We start from the raw sequence: 23,157 nt of genomic DNA, 5'->3' as shown, positions 1-23,157 counted from the left end.
GCCTACCATAAGCTTGATCCCAGTAAGAAAGGCTTTGACAGGAGCTGGAGAGATGGTTCAGAGGCTGAGAGTACCCTGTTCTTGCAGAGGACTGGAACTTCATTTCTAGCACCCATGTCAGGTGGCTTACAACCACTGTAACTCCAACTCCAGGGGATTCATCAAGCTCTTCTAGACTCCAGAAGCATCGAACGCACATGTGCATGTACACACACATGCACACACACACAGAGTTGGTCAATTGTAGAGCTCAGAGGACAACTTGTGGGAGTTCATACCAGGACATGACATGAGTCTTGGTGGCAAGCACCTTTATACACTGAGCCACCTCATCCCCCTACCCCTTACTCCCATCTAACTTTTGAGGACATCCTGGGTCACTCTTGTGTGCTCATGTTCCCATCCTTTGATATTTTTACCAGCTTTGGACAAACATGCTCATTTTTGGTCCCAATGGTTGTTCTCTTAGCCTGGAAGACACTTCCATGTTCTTCCCAAGGTGTTTCCAAGTTCCTCACTTCAGGTTAAGTGTGAACAGCTCCCCGCTGAGTTGGCTCTTCAGCCTTTCCTCTGAGACTTTGTTTACACTGAAAGCTTCCTTTTTCATTCATTTGTTTAAAGAGAGAGAGAGAGAGAGAGAGTGTGTGTGTGTGTGTGTGTGTGTCTGTGTCTGTGTCTGTGTCTGTGTCTGTGTGTCTGTGTGTCTGTGTCTGTGTCTGTGTGTGAGTCGGTATCTTTTACTGTTCAGTGATGTGCATGCCAGGGAAGCTGCCCCGAGAGCCTCTGAGATTTCTCCTGTCTCTGTTTCCTATCTCATCACGGGGGCACTGAGGTTACAGACTGCCACGAATCCAGCTGCCCTTGAGTTCGGGGCATCTGAAGTCCTCACACTTATGAAACAAGCACTTTAACCCACTGAGCCATCATCCCCATCCTGCACCCATTGCTCGAGGGTTTATTTGCTAGCTGTCTGCTGCTGAGGCTGCTGCTGCTGCTGCTGCTGCTGCTGCTGCAGCTGTACCTAGCCCAAGGGTCACATGGCTCAGAGAGGGAGACCAAGACTGCGCAGGCGCTGAACAGGCTCCACCACGTTTGCCTTACCTTTTCCTTCTCTCCTCATCTGAACCGGCTCTCTGCTGACAACGCCCCAGCTTTGTACGTCACCCAACTGTGTCCATACAAAGGGTCACTGTCAGAGTAAGTGAGGTCAGACTCACTATTCTGGCTCTATTTAATCTCTTCCTCCATCCAACTCCCAGCCTACTGTGTCCAATGTTCCAGAGCCGCAGTTCCTAAGTGTGCCAAGCTTACAACTCAAAAATCCAGACCTGGGGCTTCCGTCTCCAGAATTAGCCCAGCTTGGGGTTCTCAAGCTGTTATGTCTCAGCTGAATCAAACTCACCTTACATTTTCTTTTACTAAGGACTCAACAGCTTTGTGTTTTCAGAGTACCTATTTGTGAACTGGGGACACATACACACACACACACACACACACACACACACAATAGTACCAAGAAGTGCACTGTTTTCTATCAGCCATTTATTATTATCCCTCTCCATTTAGTTCAAGGAACAGCCACAGAGAGGATGCGGAACTTGCTCAGAGGCACACAGCTAATAAAGGTGGGGCAGGATCCAGCTTAGCCGCTCTGACTTCTGAAAGCTCGTTCTGTACCCGCCTGTACTCTAGACGGAACACTTACGTCAATCCTATCACAGTTCCAAAGCCCCATGAACAGACTTCTTCCTGGTAGTTGCTGGGTGCGGTGGCTCATGCCTGTAATCCCAGCTCTCCCAACATGAAGACAGGATGATTATTGAGAGTTTTGAGGCCAGCCTGGGCTACAGTGAGATTCAATAACAATAAAGTGACAGACTGATCGTTTATTTTCCTAAGAACATTGTAACGCAGTAACTCTACCACATTATCAAGGTGCCCATCAAAATGGTGTTGAAATTATATATGTCTATAGATAATATTTATGTATTTATTTATCTAGGTTGTTAGAAATGCATTTGCTTAGTTGTGTGTGGGAAGGGTATGTTCATGTGAGCATAAGTACCCATGGAGGCCAGTTTCCTTGAGCTGGGGTTACTCATGGCTCTGAATCACCAGACATGGTGTTGGGAGCTGAACTTGGTCCTCTGCAAGGTGTTCTTAACCGTGGAGCTATCTCCAGGCTGGGAACATGGGCTCTGTTTTAATAGTTGCTCGATGTTTGCAGTACAAAGGATTAAACCTAGGGATCAACATGTGCTACACAAGTGTCCTTCTCCCGAGCTACATCCCCAGCCTTCGGTTTTCTGTTTGTTTCTTTATTTTATTTTATTTTGCTGGGAGACATCTTCTTGTGTATGTCACGTTAACCTTGAACTCTCTGTGTAGCCAAAGATGACTTTGGACCCCTGATCCTCTGGCTTTCACCTCCCAAGTGTTGGCATGTGCCACCACACCCAGATTGTGTTGAAATCCTACTTGTTATTTTTATTTTAAAACTTTATTTGTTTTATAGGTAACATGTGAGGTGCATGCGACAGTGATGCCAGCAGACAGCCCGTGGGATCCGTTCTTAGATCTCTACTTCCACCATGTGGCTTCCAAGGATGGGACTCAGGTCTCCATGATTGTACGAAGTTTACCTCTCTAGTTGGTGGTGTAAGTCTAGGAGAGTGGAGCCTAAAAATGAGGTGGACTAAAGACTTATGCAACAGCTAACACTACTCAGAGCACCAGGCACTTTACAGTCTTAAGGTTCAGAAGATTATCGTGATAAGGTGTGTGATCACCAGGACAAGCCACGTGTGACTGAAGCATGTTTTCCCACAGAGGCACATGAATAGCAACAGCTGAAGTAAACTCATTCCTGTCTGCTATGCCTGGGGGGAGGGGCGCACAGAAACACATTCCAAGAACAGTTCTATGTTTTGAAGACACTGAGATGAGTCTTCTCACAAGCACTCAGAATTCCTCACTCATGACGCTGTGCTTGAACAGTGTTCCGACGGTATAGCAAGGGCCTCCGTCCACAGAACCATGCCCCTGGTCCCTGCCCCTCTAAGAAGAAATGTAATTTAAGGGTTGGCTTCTTGTGAGCGTATCGAGGGTAAGCTGTGGGTCTCAGGCTCTAATCGATGGTGGACTTAACTCTGTCTTCAGCTGGGCGTGGTGGTGCACAATTGCAATTCCAACATCAGCAGGCAAAGACAGTTTGTCGACAAGTTCAAGTCCAGCCTGGTCTACGTAAAGACTCCAAATTAATCAGTGCTACATAACGAGACCCTGTCTATAAACAAACAAACGAATAAATTCTGGCTCTGACTCTCTGAGAGACAGTGACGAGCCAGGTCCCAGAGCCACTCAGCCACCACATTGGTGCAGTGTGTGTGGGAAGGTCCAGGGGTCAGGCACTCAGCAGGGCTGGCCACGTGTATCCTGTACCTGACAGAAGGTGAGAGTTAAGGTTGGCAAGACTCAGAGTCATTAAATGTCAGCCAGAAAACAGGCACCTTTTCTGGCTAATAATAAAAATTGTAAATAATTTACCAACTGGAGCTTGGAACCTACTCTTGGAAGGGATGTGATGTTGGAGCAGGCCTGCCTGCTCTTGGATGATCGATCGGCTGAAGTTGGTCTAAGGCCCTGTCGCTTGTCAGGACCATTGCCAGAGCCCTCTTGCCCCTCCAAGCACTCTCTCTTTCTCTCTCTCTCTCTCTCCTCTCTTCCCCCCTCTCTCTCTTTCGTGTGTGCGCGCACGCTCTCTCGCCATGGTTTGTTGAGTGTGTAGACTGTGCCAGCAATGAGCAGACTTTCGGTAAAGCATTACGCTGGTGTGACTGGGGACATCCTGACAAGATAATATTTGAATGCAGACACGGTAAACAGTGAACTACTGGAACGATCTAACCTGTGTGGGCCTCACTGAATCCGTTGAAGCTGCTCCTGCTTGGTCAGCTTTCAGGTTTCTCCTTGCCTTTGGACTTAAAGTGAACCAGTAGTTCTTCCCTATGCCTCCATTCGGACTTGAACCCTTTCCTCTCCTGGGTTCAACATGCCCTCTTCCCGATCTTGGCTCCATTTCTCTAGAGAGTCCTGACGATACATCTGTTTTCTGTTGTCTCTGCCGACAGCCATGGCCACCAATCTGCCATAATGGTGGCCCCTCTTTACAAAGGCCACTTCACCTGGTTTCTCTCTCTGGGTTCCGCTGTAAGCACGGCCTCAGAGGTCTGATTGCCAAAGGGCCTGGCTTTATCTTCCTGAACCTTGCTCTGCTAATCATTGCTCCGTGTCTCCAGGTGACTTTCTCTCTGCCTATAAATGTGCCCTAATCTCCAGGGACTTCCTGTCACTCTCCAGCAAAGGTCACATTTCTGAAATCTCATCTCCTTAGTGCTCAGTGGTTTGAATTTGAGGAACTTGTTTCTGGTTCTACTGGGTCTGTGTGAAATGACTCTGACTTTTCTGTGCCTGTTTTCTTATCTGCGGTCGGAAGCTGGGGTTATGTCTTCAGTGGCCTTGAGAGTAAACTGCAATAGCAGAGACCCTTGTCCTGAAGTGTGGACAATAAATGTTAACTCACCCTCTCACCTCCTTCTCCTCCCTGGGCACCGCGGAGCCTGGCTCAGGCCCAACGGCTTTCAAGAAGCTGCCATGTGAGTGGTGAGTGGGTGTGTTCAGCCCTGGGTCTCTGCCCAGGTGCAGCACTTGATATTCTAGGACGCTGACTTCCCCTTCCCGGAGGCTCCTCTCCCTCGATTGCCACTCGCTGCTGAGCACACCTGGCACCAGTCAAGGCTCAGGATCACACACAGGTGCTCACATGCTTACACAGGTAGGAACATTCGCACCCAGACACGAGTGAACACAGGAGTGGGGCACAGGAGTGGGGGCTTTTTCTTCCCATCAAGCCTTTGGTCTTGCAGACACTGCTGTTCTCGTCACCATAGAAGGCTAAGCCTTGTTTATATTGCCTCATCCTGTGAGGCGCCTCTTAGGAACCCTTCCTAACACCTTTTTCTTTCAGAAACTAGTTGACTCGTCTCTTCTTGGTTCTATGAAATGTCCCACATCATCCTATAGTGTGTGTGTGTGTGTGTGTGTGTGTGTGTGTGTGTGGACAAAACCTAGGGCGTCGTGCATGTTAGACAAGTGCCCTAATATCGATCAATCTCCATGACTTTGACATTTTATTTTATTTTGGAATAGTCTCTAAGTTTCCCAGGTTGGCTTCAAACTTGTGACCCTCCTACTTGAGCATTCCCAGAGGCTGGGGTCACATGGACTACCATGTGGTCCTGGTTCTATAATCCTCTCTATGTGAAATGACTAAGAGACCTTTATGGTGAGGATCTCTTCTTCCTCCTTGAGTTTCTAACTCTTAAATCAGTGCCAGATTCATATTTCCAAACATTGTGTTTAATGACTCTAAATAACCAGTTTATGAAGTCAATATTCACTCATATTCCCTGAGTCTTAGCTAGGAAGATGCAAGCCAGAGATGACTTCCAGGGAGCCAGAGGGTTAGAAATAAATCAGAAGAAACCAAGCATGGTGGCAGACTATAATTTCCAGCACTCTACAGCCAACCTAAATGCCACATAATGACTAACAGGTCAGCCATGTTATAGTGAGACACTGTTTCAAACAAACAAACAAACAAGAATTCTGTGCCTGTGTGTGTGTGTGTGTATGTGTGCACATGTGTGTGTGTGCGTGTGTGTGTGTGTGTGTTAGAAAAAGGAAAACAGTCGTGATATGGTTGGACAATGCTTTGGACAATAGCTGGGAGAGATTATCAGGGTCTGGCAGGAGTTGTGGGGTGGTTGTCACACACAGAAACTCAGATCAGAGAGAAGGGGCTGAGGCGGCAGCTTAGTGGGTAAGAACACTGTTGGTGAAAACAGGAGAACGTGAGTTTGAATCCCCAGCACCCATGTAAAGCCAGGCAGAGCTGTGAGCACATGCATGGGGCATAAAGTCAGGTAGATCCTGGGAATTCACTGGTAGCCAGACTAGCAGAAATCACAAGCTCTCAAAGTTCCAACTAGTGAGAGACAATAAGGCAGAAAGCAATGCACTGATGCATGCATCCATGCAGCCCCAACCCCCGCAACACACACACACACACACACACACACACACACACACACATTAGAGAGGGGCTAAAAGGCAGTGTGTGTAGAAAGGCCAGATTCACTTTTCTCAAAGTTTTGCTGAGGTTTGCTCACAGGGTAGCTATGTCAGATGCAGAAGAAATGGAAAGAAAACGCAAACCAGAAAATGCTGGGGAAAGAGCTCCGCTCACCTAATAAGCCTGAGGATCCGAGTTGGTCCCTCAGAGCCCCTAGCAAAGCTGGTGTAGTGGTGCCCACTCGCAACTCCTGCACTGAATTTATTGGCCAGCAAGCCTGGCCAATCAGCTGAAGCTCAGGTAAAAGTGTGAGACTTTTTCTCAAGAAATAAAGTGAATGGTGCCTGAGTAATGCCACGGAAGTCTATGCTCTTAGTCTGTGTGTGTGTGTGCACACATGCAAATCTGCACAAATACGTAAGTGCAGGTTTGAAAACAGACTTCCACTATACCTCTTACCACATTCTTGGTACTGTAACCCTGGTCGAAGCCCATGGCTGGGGAGGTCAAAGGCTCTTGAGGAACCTACTATTATCGTTTTGCTATGGTTATGTTGTTAAATTGCCTCCTAACTATTTATAGTTAAACCCATAGGTTTGTGCTTCTTTAAGCTGCAGTCAGAGAAGTTTCCTTTTGCAATGGGCAGCAGTTAATGCAGAGACTCAAGCAGTCAACATGCTGAGAAGTGACAGTGTTGCTCATCCCTAAGTAGCAGCCTTCGCAGATGACCCCAGGCTTAGGAGCATCGCAGAAGAGGAGGAGGAAGGATGTACGAGCCGGGAATGAGGCATGCTGGGAATTTCTGCCTTCTGGATATGGCATGGTCATGGCACTCTCAAATTTACAAGCAGCTGTGGTTACCTGCAACAAGAACAGGCTGGTAAACATTCCAAAAGGGACAGGGAGATCCTACCTCTAGTTGAGGTGGTTAATAGCTGATGGAGGAAAGAGGAAGGAGAGCATAAGTCTTGTGTGTGTGGTGGGAGGGAGTGGGGAGGCTGTATCCACTGGTAAGTTGCCCGTTCTTCAGGAAATGGCTCCACGCCTATGTATGTATAGGTAAAACAAGATTGGACTTACTGGGTGAAAGAAAGAAAGGAAGAAAGAAAGAAAGAAAGAAAGAAAGAAAGAAAGAAAGAAAGAAAGGAAGGAAGGAAGGAAGGAAGGAAGGAAGGAAGGAAGGAAGGGTTTGGGGGTGAGGTGGAGGAAAGGAGGATCTCTGTGAATTCAAGGCCAGCTTGGTCTACGGCCATTGGTTCTAGGACAGCCAGGGATACTCAGAGAAACTCTGTCTTGAACCGCTCCCAAAAAGAAAATAATAGGAAGTGCTGTGAAGGTGACTCAGTTGGTAGTGTGCTTGCTGGATAAATGTGAGAGCCTGAGTTCAAACTTCAGCACCCATGTCTGTCTCTTTCTTTCAAGGCAGTGATGTGACACCAGGACCAAAGAATGACTTCTTGCAGCAGAAGACATTTAATTGGGCTTACAGCACCAGAGGGTTAGAGTCTATGATGGCAGTGCAAAGGCAGCTGAGTGCTCACATGGTTGGAAAGGGAAGGGGACAGAAAGAATTACATTGGAAATGGCAGGAGTCTTTTCAACTTCAAAGCCCATGCCCATTGACCTCTTCCTCCAATAAAGCCACACCCCCTAATCCTTCCCAAACAGTTCCACCAACTGGGGACCAAGTACTCAAACATATGAGCCAATGGGGAGGGGTGCATTCTCTTCTTCTTCTTCTTCTTCTTCTTCTTCTTCTTCTTCTTCTTCTTCTTCCTCTTCCTCTTCCTCTTCCTCTTCCTCTTCCTCTTCCTCTTCCTCTTCCTCTTCTTCTTCTTCTTCTTCTTCTTCTTCTTCTTAGATTTGTTTATTTATTTTATGTGAATACACTGTAGCAGTCTTTAGATACACCAGAAGAGAGCATCAGATCCCATCACAGATGGTGTAAGCCACCATGTGCTTGCTGGGAATTGAACTCAGAACCTCTGGAAGAACAGTCAGTGCTTTTAACTGCTGAGCCATCTCTCCAGTCCGGGAGTGGGATGGGGTGGGAGGGTGGAGGGGGGTGGCATTCTCATTCAAACCACCACACAAGTTAAAAGCCAGTGTGGTTGTTCTTGTTTATAATCCCAGCCCCAGAGAGATAAAGACAAGAGTATCCCTGGGGCTCTCTAGTCAGCCAGCCCAAGTGAATGTCTGAACCATAGGTCTCAGTGAGAGACCCTATCTCAGAAAACATACAGCTAGCTCCTGGGAATCAACACCCTATATTAACCTCTTTCCACCCACAGGCACATACATAGTCACATGTGAACATGGACACACACATACACAGAGAGAGAGAGAGAGAGAGAGAGAGAGAGAGAGAGAGAGAGAATATGAAGCCCAATCCAGTAAAGCATTCATGCAATCCCAGCACTTGAGAGGTGAGGATGGGAAGGTTGAGAGTTCAAGATAATTTTTGCAGCAGAGTTTAAGGTCACCATTTTAAAGGACAGTGCGAGGGAGGGAGGTGTCTAAAAGAGCAGTGGGGGAGGGGCTTGTGAGATGACTTAGCAGAATGATGCTTAGCACTTATCCTGGGGTCAATGTCTCGGATTCAGCCGGTAGACACACACACACACACACACACACACACACACACACACACACGAGTGTGCATGTTCTTAAAAAAAAAAAAAAAAAAGTTCCCAAAGCACATAATTAAAAATTGCTGAAAACACAGGAAACAAATCTAAGTACAGAGAAGCCTTTCTCCGTTCTCTTGGCCAGTTCTGTCCTGTTCTGACAGCCCTGTAGCTCCCCTTTTCTCCTAGGAACCTGGAAGGGAAGAGTCCTAAATCATTAACAAATGCTTTCACCCTGTGGGTCTGCTAGCCATGAACCTATTTAACCAGGTCAGGCTCTGGGTCTTTTAAGCTGTCTCCTAGTGCAGCACAGATACCGTTCCTCATATGCCCCAGGTCCAGTGTAACACAATTTCCTAGAGAACCTGGCTGAGCTAGCCGTATGCTCCGTTGCGACTTTGCTGCCAACATGCTTTCCCTCCCACCAGCATTCCTGTGTGTACCAACAATAGCAGCGGCTGTCAGTCTTTGCCAACTTGGATGGTGAAAAATAACTTTGGCTTTGTTTGCTTTTTGCATTTTGAGATGGGGACCACCCTCACATCAGCAGCCCAGGCTGGTCTGGAATTCACTATGTTGCAAGGTTTGTGGATAGCTAAGGATTGAATACAGGACCTCAAGCAAGTGTTCTACCAACTGAACTATATCCCCAGCTCTCTGGATAACTCTAGCTACTAGGAGAGAACAGATGACAGTGTGGTGAGAGAATGAATAAGGGGAGCAGCTGGGGGTTGTTGTAGCGGCTTGCAGAGACCATGCTGACCTGGATCAGAACAATGCTGATCCAACTTTAGTGCAGGCTCAGAATCTTCTGGAGACCCATTCCAGGGTGTTAATTTTCCAACCCCAGATTGGCAAATTTTATTCAGACAAAACTTTGAGTACCTAGCAAGATATCCAGATGCCACCAACTACCAGTCTTACTGCAGAGCTCTGGTGTTGGTCAGAGGTCAGAACCGGGAGACTTCATTGTGGAGACAAAACCAGGTGTAATAGCACACCGTTAGAATCCCAGGACGTGGGAGGCCGAGGCAGTGACTCCCCATTTCAAGCAAGCCTGGGCCACATACAAACATCCTGTCTCTCAGCTCTAACTGGGACATCCATATTCTCCTTTCAAGGCTCAGGGACAACCTAGAGAAGGGGGATTAAAACAAATGAAAGAGCAGAGGAAGGGCCAGGTGGGTGGCACACACATTCAATCCCAGGACCCAGAGACAGGTGGAACTCTGTGAGTTCGAAATCAGCTTGATCTACAGAATGAGTTTCTGGACAGCCAGAGCTACATAGTGAGACTCTGTCTAAGCAGGGCAGGAAGGGGAAGGGAGAGGGAGGAAGGGAGAGCGCTTGGGTCCTACTCTTTCAGAAGGACCAGAGATGAAGTCCTTCTCTGAGAATTTATAGGTAGATAGTATAGGTATTTGTTTGGAGAAAGGATTTTTCTTCCATGGTATAGCTATGGGTAAGTTGCCCACACTTCTGTAAATAGCCCTTCATCTATATTCTATAAATAACCTTGGTAGGCACACTCTTTTATACACTCACACTCATACACACACTCACATACACAACTACTCTTAGACACACGCCTACTTTTACACACACACTCAGACACATACTCACATGCACACATACTCAAATACACACACACACTCTCTCTCTCACGCAGGTGTACACACACACACACACACACACATACACAGACATACGAAAGTAGAAGGATGACCTGTTGGAAGGAGGAAGTAGATCTGGAGTCAGTGGAAGTTGGAGTGGAACAAGAGAGGGTAGTGGTGGTGAACATAAGCAAAATACATAATATACATGTATGAAAATGTCATAAGGAAACCCACTGCTATATATTATTAATATATGTAATAAATTAAACAAACAAACAGAAAGCCCTGGGCAGAGTGACAGGTGGGATTCTGGGTGGAGGCAAGCACATAGGACTCTAGCAGGAGTTCAAGACCAGCCTCGGCTACAGGAGAACAGGTCTTAAAATTGAAAACCGATAATGGGTGGGGTAGCACATCCCTCTAATCCCAGTACTCAGAAAGCAGACTCAGGTGGATGGCCGTGAACTCAAAACCAGCATGCTCTACATAGTGAGCTCCAGGCCAGCCAGGACTACAAAATGAGACCATGTCTAAAAGGAAAAAATGTAAAATAAATAAATAACTGACTGGGGCGCTTTACAAGAAGCCATAGGGTTTATAACTGCAGCTAGACTCTTAAATTGTGCTCAGCCACCGACTGGTAGAGCAAGATTCCAGGTTTTTCTCTCGTGACAGTTGGGCTGGGAGTGGGATTAGGGTGCCCTTAGATACATCATCTCTCTGCTTCTCGCCTGTCTGAGCCTCAGAAAGGCAACATGGTCTCACTTGGAAAGAAGCAGGCAAAGTTCCAGGAAGCTGCCGTGCAATCTCAGCAATGACCCCAGAGTGCCTTCTCAGGCAGAAAACGAGTATCATTCGTTCTTGCTTCACAGAAGGAAGCAATGAATACCTAATCCTATCCAGAAGAGGTTTTTTTTACCCAGGATTCGCAAGCCCCAGCCAGGCAGTCCCAGAGCTCCGGCTCCCTCCGCCAAAGGTCTCCTCCCTCCACTGTGTTTTTGATGGTTTCCTCTGGCCTGGCTCCTTCCTTCCCTTCAGACTACAATAATGCCACTCCAGCCTAAAACAAGCCTCCGTCCTCCACCCTTCCTCCCCTCAGGTCCTGCATTCTTTGCTTTTACCTCAAGCTTCCTTCTAGGCTGCTCTGGCTTCCTCGCTTTCTTCTCCAGGGAGCTCCTCTGGAACCTGGGTTCTATCTCCAAAGCCAGACAGCCTCCTTGTCATCCACAATGATCAAACCTGGGCCTGCTCCCTGCTCCCTGCTCCCTGCTCCCTGCTCCCTGCTCCCTGCTCCCTGCTCCCTGCTCCCTGCTCCCTGCTCCCTGCTCCCTGCTCCCTGCTCCCTGCTCCCTGCTCCCTGCTCCCTGCTCCCTACCTCAGGCTGCCTGCTACCATTTCCTATGACGGCCACCACTCCTCCTGAACATTCTGTTTCTCCCTCAGCTTCTGGGGTCTATGGCTTTGGATTTGATGGCTATATCCTCTTTGATCTCTCCTGGGTGGTCAATCATACCCTTCCACAGTTAACTACAACTTATAATTAGTCCCTAGAGAGTCTGCTTTTCTATTCCTATTCTGTTATAATCATCTCTACAGCCAACAGTAATCTAACCCAGAGGTCCTCAAAAGTAGCCTCCCACAGAAGTCACTTGGTTAACTGTGAGTGTGTCTGTGTGTCGCGTGCGCACATGTGCATGCTTGCTGGGGCTCAAGTTCAGGACCTTGTGTATACTACGTGTATACCTGAACTTGTATATACCATGGGGCTGTATACTCAGCACAGGATTATTAGAGACAGGATCTCTCTATATTGATGTGCTGACACACTCACTATGTAGATCATGCTGGCCCCTAACTCAGAGGGATCGCCCTGCCCTGCCTTCCAGGGTGTGGCTAATGGTGGGCAACATCACACCTGGATCTATTTTAAAGAGTTTTAAAATCCTGATGCCTGATCTGGTGAGATGGCAAAGTGGGTTAAAGTGTTTATCGTACAAGCCTGACAACCTGAGTTCAGTCCCCAGAACCCACTGTAAAAGGCACAAATTAACCTCCACAAACTTACCCATCTACACAGACACACAGAGACAGATACACAGACACACACAGATACACAGACACACACAAACACACGATGATGATAAACAATACCAGTAAATTAAAATGTTTTTTAAAAACCTTTATGGGCTGGAGAGATGGCTCAGTGGTTAAGAACACTGACTGCTCTTCCAGAGGTCCTGAGTTTAATTCCCAGCAACCACATGTAATGAGATCTGATACCCTCTTCTGGTGTATTTGAATACAACTACAGTGTACACATATAAATAAAATAAATAAATCTTAAAAAAAAAAAAAGACCTTTATGCCCACTCCACTCACATCAATTAAATCAGAATGTCTGAGGGGGGATGGGCATTGGTGTCTCTAAATCTCCCCAAACGGTGGCACATCCTAGGCTATAGAGAAAGGCTTTGTGTCAAACCATCACCACCAATAACAACACCACACACACACACACACACACACACACACACACACACACACACACGAAAAAGAAAAGGGAAGGAAAAGTCTTCAGATACCACTAGGCATGGTGTGTCACACTTGCAAGCCCCACATGAAGAGTGAGACGGGGTGGGGGTGGGGTGGAGAAGATTGCTGTGAGCCCCAGAGTGGCCTAGGCTTCAGGATTGCATTGTGAGACCCTGATCAGAAACAGAACAACAACAACCAAGCAGGAGCTGGAGAGGAGGCTCAGCTGGACTGGCTGCTCTCTCAGAGGACCTGGGTTTGAGTGGGGATGGATCACAACCAACAGTAACTACAGTCCTGGGGTCTCATGACTTCTCGTGGCCTTTGAAGGTACCAGGCATGCAGTGAGCGTGCACTGACATACATGTACAAAAATACCCATACACCTAAAATAAAAGTAAACAAATCTCTTAAAAATAAAAACAAAAGAAACAAACAAACCTACCCAGACTTCAGATAAGAACACAGGCTTTGCGGGGCCACTGCTCTATGGGATAACATAATAGCTGATGCACACCACTACACAGATGTGGAAACCCACAAAATACGCAATACCAACAGTAAGCTTTAATGTAAGCTGCAGGCTTCCCGTGATTATGACGTGTCAAAGTAGGTTCATTAATTATACCACACACCCCTTGGGTAATGACTGACACATGCTGACAAAGGCAACAATATACGTACATGTGTGAAGCGAGAGGGTTAGAGAACATCACTGGGTCTCTCTTAATATTGCCTAAAATCGAAAGGCTGGAGAGATGGTTCAGCGGTTAAAAGCACTTGCTGCTCTTCTAGAGAACCTGAGTTCGAGTCCCAGCACCCATGCTGGGCGGCTCACCACTGCCTGCAACTAACTCCACAAGATGCAGCTCCTCTGCCTGCTTCCATGGCTGTGCACATAAGCACACATATGTGGTATTCATTCATACAGACACAGATACATCACATACATTCACACACGTAGTAGACATCCTCACAGACACATACAAATAAAGCAGAAAACCAACAACAACCAAGACTTGTCCTAAAAAATTATATTTTTAAAAAACAGGATTCAGGGCTAATCATGATGATGTACACTTGAGAGCTGAAGGCAGAACAGTCAGCTGGAAGCTAACCTTGCATCACAGCAAGTTCAAGGCTAGTCTGGGCTACCTAAGACCCTGCCTCAAAAACAAATAAACAACTACTGTCCAAAGATAAGCCGCCCTCTTACCAAAAAAACATGAGATTTTAAAAATATATATTTTTGTATATGTGTATGTATATATGTATGTATGTATGAAATGTGCATTGGTGTTTTGCCTGCATGTATGTCTGTGTGAGGGTGTTGGATCCTGGAGTTATAGATAGCTGTGAGCTGCCATATGGGTGCTGGGAATTGAACCTGGATCCTCTAGAAGAGCAGCTAGTGCTCTTAACTGCTGAGTTCTTTCTCCAGCCCCTACAACAAGATTCTTAACTTGAAATCCAGTTCTAGGGAATAGTCAAATCACAAAAGAGTCTGCATAGAGGGCACATTTATCTATTCTCTTTGATTGTTGTGTCAATGGTTTTTTTTTTTTTTTTTTTTTTTGTGGTATCTTCTGCACTTGAGATTCTCTGTTCTATCTCTTGTATTCTGTTGCTGATGCTTGCATCTATGGTTCCTGATTTCTTTCCTAGGGTTTCTATCTCCAGAGTTGTCTCCCTTTTTGATTTCTCTATTGTTTCTACTTCCATTTTTAGACCCTGGATGGTCTTGTTCAATTCCTTCACCTGTTTGGTTGTGTTTTCCTGTGATTCTTTAAGGGATTTTTTTTTTTTATTCTTCTTTAAGGACATCTACCTGTTTACCTGTGTTCTCCTGTATTTCTTTAAGGGAGTTATTTATGTCCTTCTTAAAATCCTCTATCAGCATCATGAGATATTATATTAAATCTGAATCTTGATTTTCCGGTGTGTTGGGGTATCCAGGACTTGCTGTGGTGGGAGTACTAGGTTCTGATGATACCAAGTAGTCTTGGTTTCTGTTGGTAAGATTCTTACATTTGCCTTTCGCCATTTGGCAATCTCTGGTATTAGATGTTCTTGCTGTCTCTGGCTGGAGCTTGTTCCTCTTGTGAGTCTGTAAGCCTGTGTCAGCACTCCTGGTAGACCTCCTGGGTGCAGATGGAGGCAGGAAGGACCCTGTCCCAGCTGCTCTGCCACTTCTGCAGCCTGTGTGCTCCTGGCTGGTCCTGCCTTAGACAGTCACTGGAGAGAAAAAAAAAATCACATTTATCTATTCTCATAAGAACCTGAATCAAAAAGATTTTTAAGAGGCTGCTGTGGTGGCTAGTGCCTATAATTCTAATCCCAGCATTCAGGAGGTGGAAAGAGGTAGATTACTTGAGTTAGAGACCAGCCTGGATTACATTCAGTATGAGAACCAATTATCTATCTGTCTGTCTGTCTGTCTGTCTACCCATCCATCCATCTATCTACATACATATGTATATATGATAATACATAAAATACTCACTATTCAACACTGACTGTATTCCGAGCACTATGCAAAGTCCTCTGTATACATTAGTCCACTACTATTCAAAACTCTCTCTAAAGGATGAGTATTGCACTATCTTATAGATGATTATTAATAACTGCCCCAAATCAGCAAGTCTTTTGTGCCTGGCTTCACACCCAATTAGATCTCCTCTTCCAGTTTCCTGGGTTACAGGTATAATCAGAATTCCTGACATAGCAAGGCAAAGCCTCCACCATCTGCCTCACCACCTAGCCCAGTACTTGCTTACTGCCCAGTCTTTCTCTGGAGAAATCATGAAATCAACTCCATGCTGGTCCTCATAGCTATCATGCCCTCTACCTAGATCATTGCTTTGCTATTCTCAGCATCCCACTTACACTGCAAGACCAACTCTCTAACATAATGTCCCTCCTTCCCTACCTCTCTGGAGGACATTGGCCATGACACAAGGGGCACTGATGATAGACAGTAGAGTCCTGCCTTCCCTTGGGAGAAACAGCCCTGCAACATCTTGAGTGACCCAATGGCCCATAAAGGGCTTGTTGGAAAACAATGTAATCTAGCTGTGCTTTGTACTTACGAGGGAGGACCCAGGTTCTATCTTGGGGGAGCAGGCCTTTGTCTCATGAGAATGACGTGTAGGATGTTATGCTGCCAGGATATCCCTACTGCTCTGATAGGGTTATTGTTAGGATTCGTTGAAATAGTTACTTAAAAGCATTCAGCATTTGTTGAACACATGGTGAGAACGAAGACTGCCTTATTAAGTAGTCTCTTCTCACATCCACTGGCTTACTGGCCATCCATGTCAAAAAATGCAGACTTAACAGCCCTCAGACACATGTCTTCCAATAGCTGGCCACTGCACTGGCAGCCCTCCCCCTCTGACACACACACTTTCCTCATTGCTGCGGTATGCTGCACAGCTGAGCGTGCCACACCAGGAAGGCGCCACTGAACGGCTATGATATAAAATTAGTTTGATGAAATGTCTCTAGTGCTTCGACAAAGGGTGAGAGGGAGGGAAGGCATTGTGTATGCTCATGCAAACAGTTAGAAACACCTCAATTCTCATGCTCCCCTGACAGGCCAACCTTCGAACAGGGCACTTGGGAACCAGTGAAATCAAAGTTGTCTTTTGATGGAAACTATCAAATGGTGACAGTTCCATAACTCTGAAAATTTTAGATTTATTTTATTTTATGTGTGTTTTGCCTGCAGGTATGGTTTTGCCTGCAGGTATGGGTATGTACCACAGGCATGCCCTTGAAGGTCAGAAGAGAACACTGGATCCCCTGGAACTAGAGTTAAAGGTGGTTTTGAGCTGCCAGCCGAGTGCTAGGGTTCTAACTCAGGGTCTCTCCAAGAACTAACTCTTAACTGCTCTTAACTGCTGAGCCATCTCTCCAGTCGCCGTGATGTTTGATGTATACAAAGCTTAAGTGTTCTCATACCTTCTAGATATTCTATTTTGGGATGGGTTAGGGATGAGGCAAGGTCTCACTACACAACCATAGCTGGCTTTGATTTAATCTATCGACTGTGTTAGCCTTGATCCTTCCTGATCTGTCTCCTGATTACTGGGGCTACAGGCACCATCATTCTTGGTTCTACATATTCCTGGGTTTTGCATTTTTTTGTTGTTTTAAGGATGTGTGTGTGTGTGTGTGTGTGTGTGTGTGTGTGTGTGCGCGCGCGTGCGGATATGTCTTGGCTCGAATATGGAGGTCAGAAGACAACATTTAGAATGGATTCTCTTCTTCCATCATGGGCTCTGGGCCTGACCTCAGGTAGCTAGGCATACTTGGCAGTGATTTTATCCACTGCACTGACCTATCTCTATCTCGCTAATCCTGAATTTCTTGAGACCGGGTTTCATGTAGTTCAGGCTAGCTTCAAATTTACTATTTAGCTGAAAATGACTTTGAATTCCTAATTCTTCTGCCTCTACCTCTCAAGTTCTGCGACCACAAGTGTGCATCACCATGCCTGGATCTTTCTGTGCATTCTCAAAGGTTATCCTAGCTTCCTCACTTTCAGATCAAAGACTGGGTTCTCATACGCAAGGGGTTAACACAGGTCTAACCTTATAATATTCTCTGGTGCCAGAGAAAATTATTAAACTAATGATTGCATCATATATATTAAGAATCATGAAGTGTGAGGATTTTGACAGTTCACAAAAAGAAAAGAGATAGGGGCTGGAGAGATAGCCCATTGGTTAAGAGCACTGCCTGCTGGATTCTCAGTGCCCACATGGGACGCTCGTAAGTATGTAAACTTCAGTCCTAGGGATCTGATGTCTTCTGGCTTCCATGGGCACCAGTCATTCATATGATATACAGTCATATATCCAGGCAAACATTCATACACATAAAATAAGAGTTAAAAACATTAAAAAGAAAATGTGTGACTGGAAAGATTGTTCAGCAGTTAAGAGCATTTGTTCTTGGGAAAGACCTGGGTTGGCTTCCCAACATGTATATCAGTTGACTTACAACTGGGGATCCAGCCTCTGGCCCCCTCAGACATTCATGCACCACACACACACACACATGCACACACACACACACACACACACACACACACACACACGATTAAAAATACAATAAATCTTAAAACAACAAAGTGTGGCATATATACTATCTTAGTTAGGGTTTCCATTGCTGTGAAGAGACACCATGACCAAGGCAATTCTTAGAAAAGTATTGCAGCTGGCTTACAGATTCAGAGGCACAGTCCATTATCATCATGGTATGAAGCATGGCAGCATGCAGACAGACTTGGTGCTGGAGGAGCCAAGAGTTCTACATCTTGATTAGATGTCAGCCCTAAGGAGATTGTCTTCTTTGGTCAGCCAGGAGGTAGGTCTCTCTCCCACCATGGGCAGAGCTTGAGCATAGGACCTCAAAGCCCAAGCTCACAGAGACTCACTTCCTCCAACAAGGCCACACCTCCTAATAGTGCCACTTCCCATGGGTCAGGCATATTCAAACCGCCAAATATGCATAATACTTTTTCTAAACGTCACGTCACCTGATTCCCACTGATAAACAATAACACAATCCTTTTGCTGGGTTGCAAATAGTTGTACACGGTTACAATCTCTTCCTTTGCTTGGAGGATGAAAGCGGAAAGATCACAAGTTTGAGACCAATATGGGCTATATAGCAAGTTTACAATAACAAGAAAACACAGCAACAAAAACGACAATAGCAATCCTTTCCTGGGAGAGTCACAAACTAAATCACGTCTGTGTGTCTTGTGCTCCAATGCACACACGAGGGTTATGGCTACAGCACTTGCCTCATGTGCCTGCTTTGATTCCTAGCACCCACATGATATCTCACAAGCATCTGTGACTCCGGCTCTGAAGGATCACATACCCTCTCCTGGCTTCTGATGGGTACTAGGCAACTCTGGTGGCGCATGCCTTTAATCCCAGCACTCGGGAGGCAGAGGCAGGCGGATTTCTGAGTTCGAGGCCAGCCTGGTCTACAAAGTGAGTTCCAGGACAGCCAGGGCATTACAGAGAAACCCTGTCTCGAAAAAACCAAAACCAAAACCAAAACAAAACAAAACAAACAAAAACAAACAAACAAAAAAGACTGGTTTCCTCAGGCAGCTAGGAGAAAGCTCTCTTCTGCGATGGGTAGAGCCTTAGCATAGGAGGAAACCTCCCAAGCCCACCCCCACAGTGACACACTATCTCCAGCAAGGCCACGCCTCCTAACACTACCACTCCCTAGGAGCCACACCTATTCGAACTGGCCTGAAACTTGTTACCAAGACCAGGCTGCCTTTGAACTTGTGACAATCCTTCTGCCTCCTAAGTGCCTATAATCTCTCCTCCCAAGCCTCCCCTCCTGCCCTGGTCTTGATATGTAGGCACCTAGTTGGTCTGAAACTTATTATATAGTCTAGGCCTCAGCCTCCAGAGGACTGGGATTATAGGAGTGAGTCACCTAACTCAAGGGGTATATTTTGCCTATCTGTTTGTTTTAAGACAGGGTTTCTTGTAGCTCAGGCTGCCTTCAAATTCACTAGTAGACTGTCCCTGAACTCTTGCCCCACCCACTTCTATCTCCCAAATGCTGGAATTACAGGCATGCTCAACCACTGTTAGCATAGTGCCATCTCTCAAAGCAGCTATCTTAATTTATGGAATTTTGTGACTTCCCTTAGTTTAAAAAAAAATCCAGGCAAGGGGACTGGAGCTATAACTCAATTGGTGAAGTGCTCCCTGGTTAGCATGAAGCCCTGCGGCCAATCTTCAGTACCAACCATGTAAAGCCAAGCAGAGAACTGCGTGACCTTAATCCCAGCCCTAGGGAGTTGGAAGCAGAAGGATCAGAAACCCAAGGCCACTCTCAGGCTCAAGGTGAGCTAGAGGCTTTTAAGACAGGAAAGATCCTGTCTTAAAGGAAAACAAAATTCTTGCTACTTAGCATACTGTGGTAGCTCAAACGCTTATGCCTGGGAGCCTGAGACAAGAGGACCGCCTGACATTTTAGGTCAGCCTGGGCTTCAGTGAGATCCTGTCCCCCCACTCCCTAACACTTGTGATTTATGACAGGAAATCAAAGGGTCATACAGAGGTCTCAAAATGCCCAGAGCTGAATTTACCTCCTCAGCCCTCCAGGAATTTCCTCCTTCACCTTACTATCTATGCATATTACCCACTAAGAAGATGGCCCCAGGCCAGAGATGTCACTAAACAGTGCTTACTGTCCTGCAGAAGACCAAGGTTCTGTTCCAGCACCCATATGTATGGTGGCCTACAACCACCTACACTAACTCCAGACATCTAGGATGGGACATCCTCTTCTAACCTCTGTAGACTCCTGCATACACACAGTGTCATATATGTACTCGGGCATACACATGTAACATGAAGTAAGATAATAAATCTTTAAAAAAAAAAAAAAGAACACAACCTGAATCAGATGAAATTTAAAGGTTTACCTGTGTCTCAAGACTGAGCTGCTCTTGGCATGGGAACTGAGTTGGTACTCTTTTCATAGATACCAACTTTCAAAGAACTCTCTGCACAGCTGCAATGAGACCAAAATCTAAGTGATGCCTCTGCTGTCCCAGGAGCATACAGACAAAAGAGGCAGGCTCGGTGGGAGATAGGATGGCAGAAAAGAACACAGGTGTCTATGGAGAGTCTCAAGGGTAAAGTGGGGCTCCTTTCTAGAGAGTTCTGAGAACAATGTGTGGTTAGCTAGTTTCCTGTAGTCCAACTACCTGTCCCTGGGTGGATCCAGGGAAAACAGCTAAATGTCATGGAAAACATTAGGGGTATGGCCCCCTTGGCATGGAACAGTAGCCTTGGGGCTGCTCTCATTAACATGAGTAGCCTGTGCCACAGGAGGCTTTGTCTTTAAAAAGTTTCAAAAAGGAATGCTCTGGAGAGCCGGCTCAGTAGCTAAGAGCACTGGCTGCTTTTCCAAAGGACCCAGGTTCAATTTCCAGCACCTACATTTCCCCTCACAACTGTCCATGACTTCAGTTCCAGGGGAATCTGACACCCTCAAAAAAGAAAAATTAACAAGAGGTTAGAGAGATGGCTTAAACAATACTTGTCGCACAAGCGTAAAAACCTTAGCCAGATTCTTAGTACTCACAGAAAGGTCAGAGAAGACAAGAGTTTCCCCGTGGCTCACTGGCCTGCCAGTCTAACCAATTCAAACAACCAAACTCCAGATTCAAAAAGTAAACTGATGACTAATTGAGGAAGACACTCAACATTGACATCTGACCTCCACATGCATGCTTACACATGTGTGCACACATACAAATATGTTTGCATGAGCATGCCTGTATACACAAAAGACCAGCAGGAGATCAAGCAAGATGGCTCAGTAGGTTAAAAGTGTCTGCTATCAAGCTTGATAACCTGGCTCTGATTCCCAGAATCCACATAGGAGATAGAAGAAAAGAACCTTTGACTTCCACACATGTGATTTGGGTACTCATACATACACAACCTAAATAAACACATAAGAAGAGGTTAAAGAAAAGGCAATATAGAACCTAGATAGTCCAACTAGATGTGGCAGTGTCCTGCGTATAATCCCAGAATTCTAGAGCCTGAGGCAGAAAAATCAACTGTGAGATCAAAGCCAGCCTGGGCTCTATACAAGACCCTGTCTCAAGAAGTAAAAGGATTCCTTCTCCAGGATCTTGTCCCCCCTGCCCCCCACCCCCATCCCTCTTTGTGGTTTTTCAGATGTGGCTTCCTGCCTTACACTGTAGCTTTCCCTATGCCATCCTTGATACAGGAAATGTCTTTATGTGTTTGCTCACTCTGAAAATTCCATTTTCTTTCAGGAGTTGGCTCAGGTGCTGTCTTAGTCAGGGTTTCTATTCCTGCACAAACATCATGACCAAGAAGCAAGTTGGGGAGGAAAGGGTTTATTCGGCTTACACTTCCATACTGCTGTTCATCACCAAAGGAAGTCAGGACTGGACCTCAAGCAGGGCAGGAAGCAGGAGCTGATGCAGAGGCCATGGAGGGATGTTCCTTACTGGCTTGCTCCCCTGGCTTGCTCAGCCTGCTCTCTTATAGAACCTGAGACTACCAGCCCAGAGATGGCACCACCCACAGGGGACCTCCCCTTCTTGATCACTAATTGAGAAAATGCCTTACAGCTGGATCTCATGGAGGCATTTCCCCAACTGAAGCCCCTTTCTCTGTGATAACTCCAGCTGTGTCAAGTTGACACAAAACTAGCCAGTACAGGTGCCATCTCACCTCTATGACTCAGAATGACCTCTCTTCTTGCTACCCAATCCTGATACCAGTGACACTATGATCCTTCAGAAATGAACCAATGAACATTTATATTACTCTGTTAGCATTATTTTACATTTGTTTTGGGCAGGTCTTATGTAGCTGGTCTGGACTTGAATTCATACATAGCAGTCATCCTGTCTCAGCCTCCAGAGTGCTGGAGCATAGGCATATGCTACCACGCCTGCCATATGTATGATTTTTCTAGCTTCCAATGGGCAGGAGCAGCCCCATGCATGTTATATTTATATATTATATTTCCAGCAAACAAGGGAACCTGAGTTCTAAGTGGATGAACAGTTTTCCCTGAATTGGATCCTCAAGACCAGCCACGTGGAATGATCGCTGGAGAACCCAGAGCGAAGGTTGCCTTCTAGAACTCTGTTACCTTGTCTCTGTCCCTGTCTAAATAGCCATGTCATTTGAACCCTTGGCTCTCTTCCTGACTAAATAAAGATTGCCTTTCCATCTAGCCAGATAAATCCTTAGAGTACCTTGTTCTTGTTGTTGTTGTTGTTGTTGTGTAACGCGTAAATACTTAAAGGAGATGAAACCTTATACTGAAAGCTCAAGGAAGGTCTGGTGTGAATGCATTGAAAGTCAGGGCATGCAGCCTTCATTAGTAACAGAGCACAGAGACAGTGGCAACCTACAAAAAGTTTCTATGGGCTTTAATCTTGCAGCAGTTTATAAACCCATTAGCATTCAGCTCACTGCCCCCTGGAGAGGCATACCATGGGAAAACCACACTTGCTTCCCAGCTGGAACTAAAACCACCATTCCTCTCCTCCTTGGAATTTTCCCTAAATGAATCTGTCCACACTGGGTTACTGTGGACCCCCATTTTTTTTTTTAAATATCATTACAATTGCAGTGGCATTGGAGTGAGGGATGGCTCAATGGATAAGGCAAGGTAAATAACTGGAAAGCATGTGCAAAAA

The 23,157-nt window shown here is 46.0% G+C and overlaps 2 long non-coding RNA genes across 2 annotated transcripts in view; both read left to right on the top strand.

Moving 5' to 3' along the window:
- The window catches only part of Gm41309, a 33,755-nt gene extending 30,256 nt beyond the window's left edge, over positions 1 to 3,499 (top strand). Inside the window, exon 3 of the long non-coding RNA XR_875194.2 lies at positions 2,516 to 3,499. This is a non-coding gene — a long non-coding RNA (predicted gene, 41309). The remainder of the gene's footprint in view (positions 1 to 2,515) is intronic.
- 2310043O21Rik (RIKEN cDNA 2310043O21 gene) overlaps positions 1 to 22,687 on the top strand; it is a 45,591-nt gene extending 22,904 nt beyond the window's left edge. The window contains exon 3 of the long non-coding RNA NR_045757.1: positions 22,481 to 22,687. This is a non-coding gene — a long non-coding RNA (RIKEN cDNA 2310043O21 gene). The remainder of the gene's footprint in view (positions 1 to 22,480) is intronic.
- The last annotated feature ends 470 nt before the right edge of the window (positions 22,688 to 23,157 follow it).

Source organism: Mus musculus, chromosome 15, assembly GCF_000001635.26.
Source record: "Mus musculus strain C57BL/6J chromosome 15, GRCm38.p6 C57BL/6J".
NCBI classification, from domain to species: Eukaryota; Metazoa; Chordata; class Mammalia; order Rodentia; family Muridae; genus Mus; species Mus musculus.
Note: the sequence above shows the minus strand (reverse complement) of the source record. Positions and strands in the feature narration are given on the sequence as shown.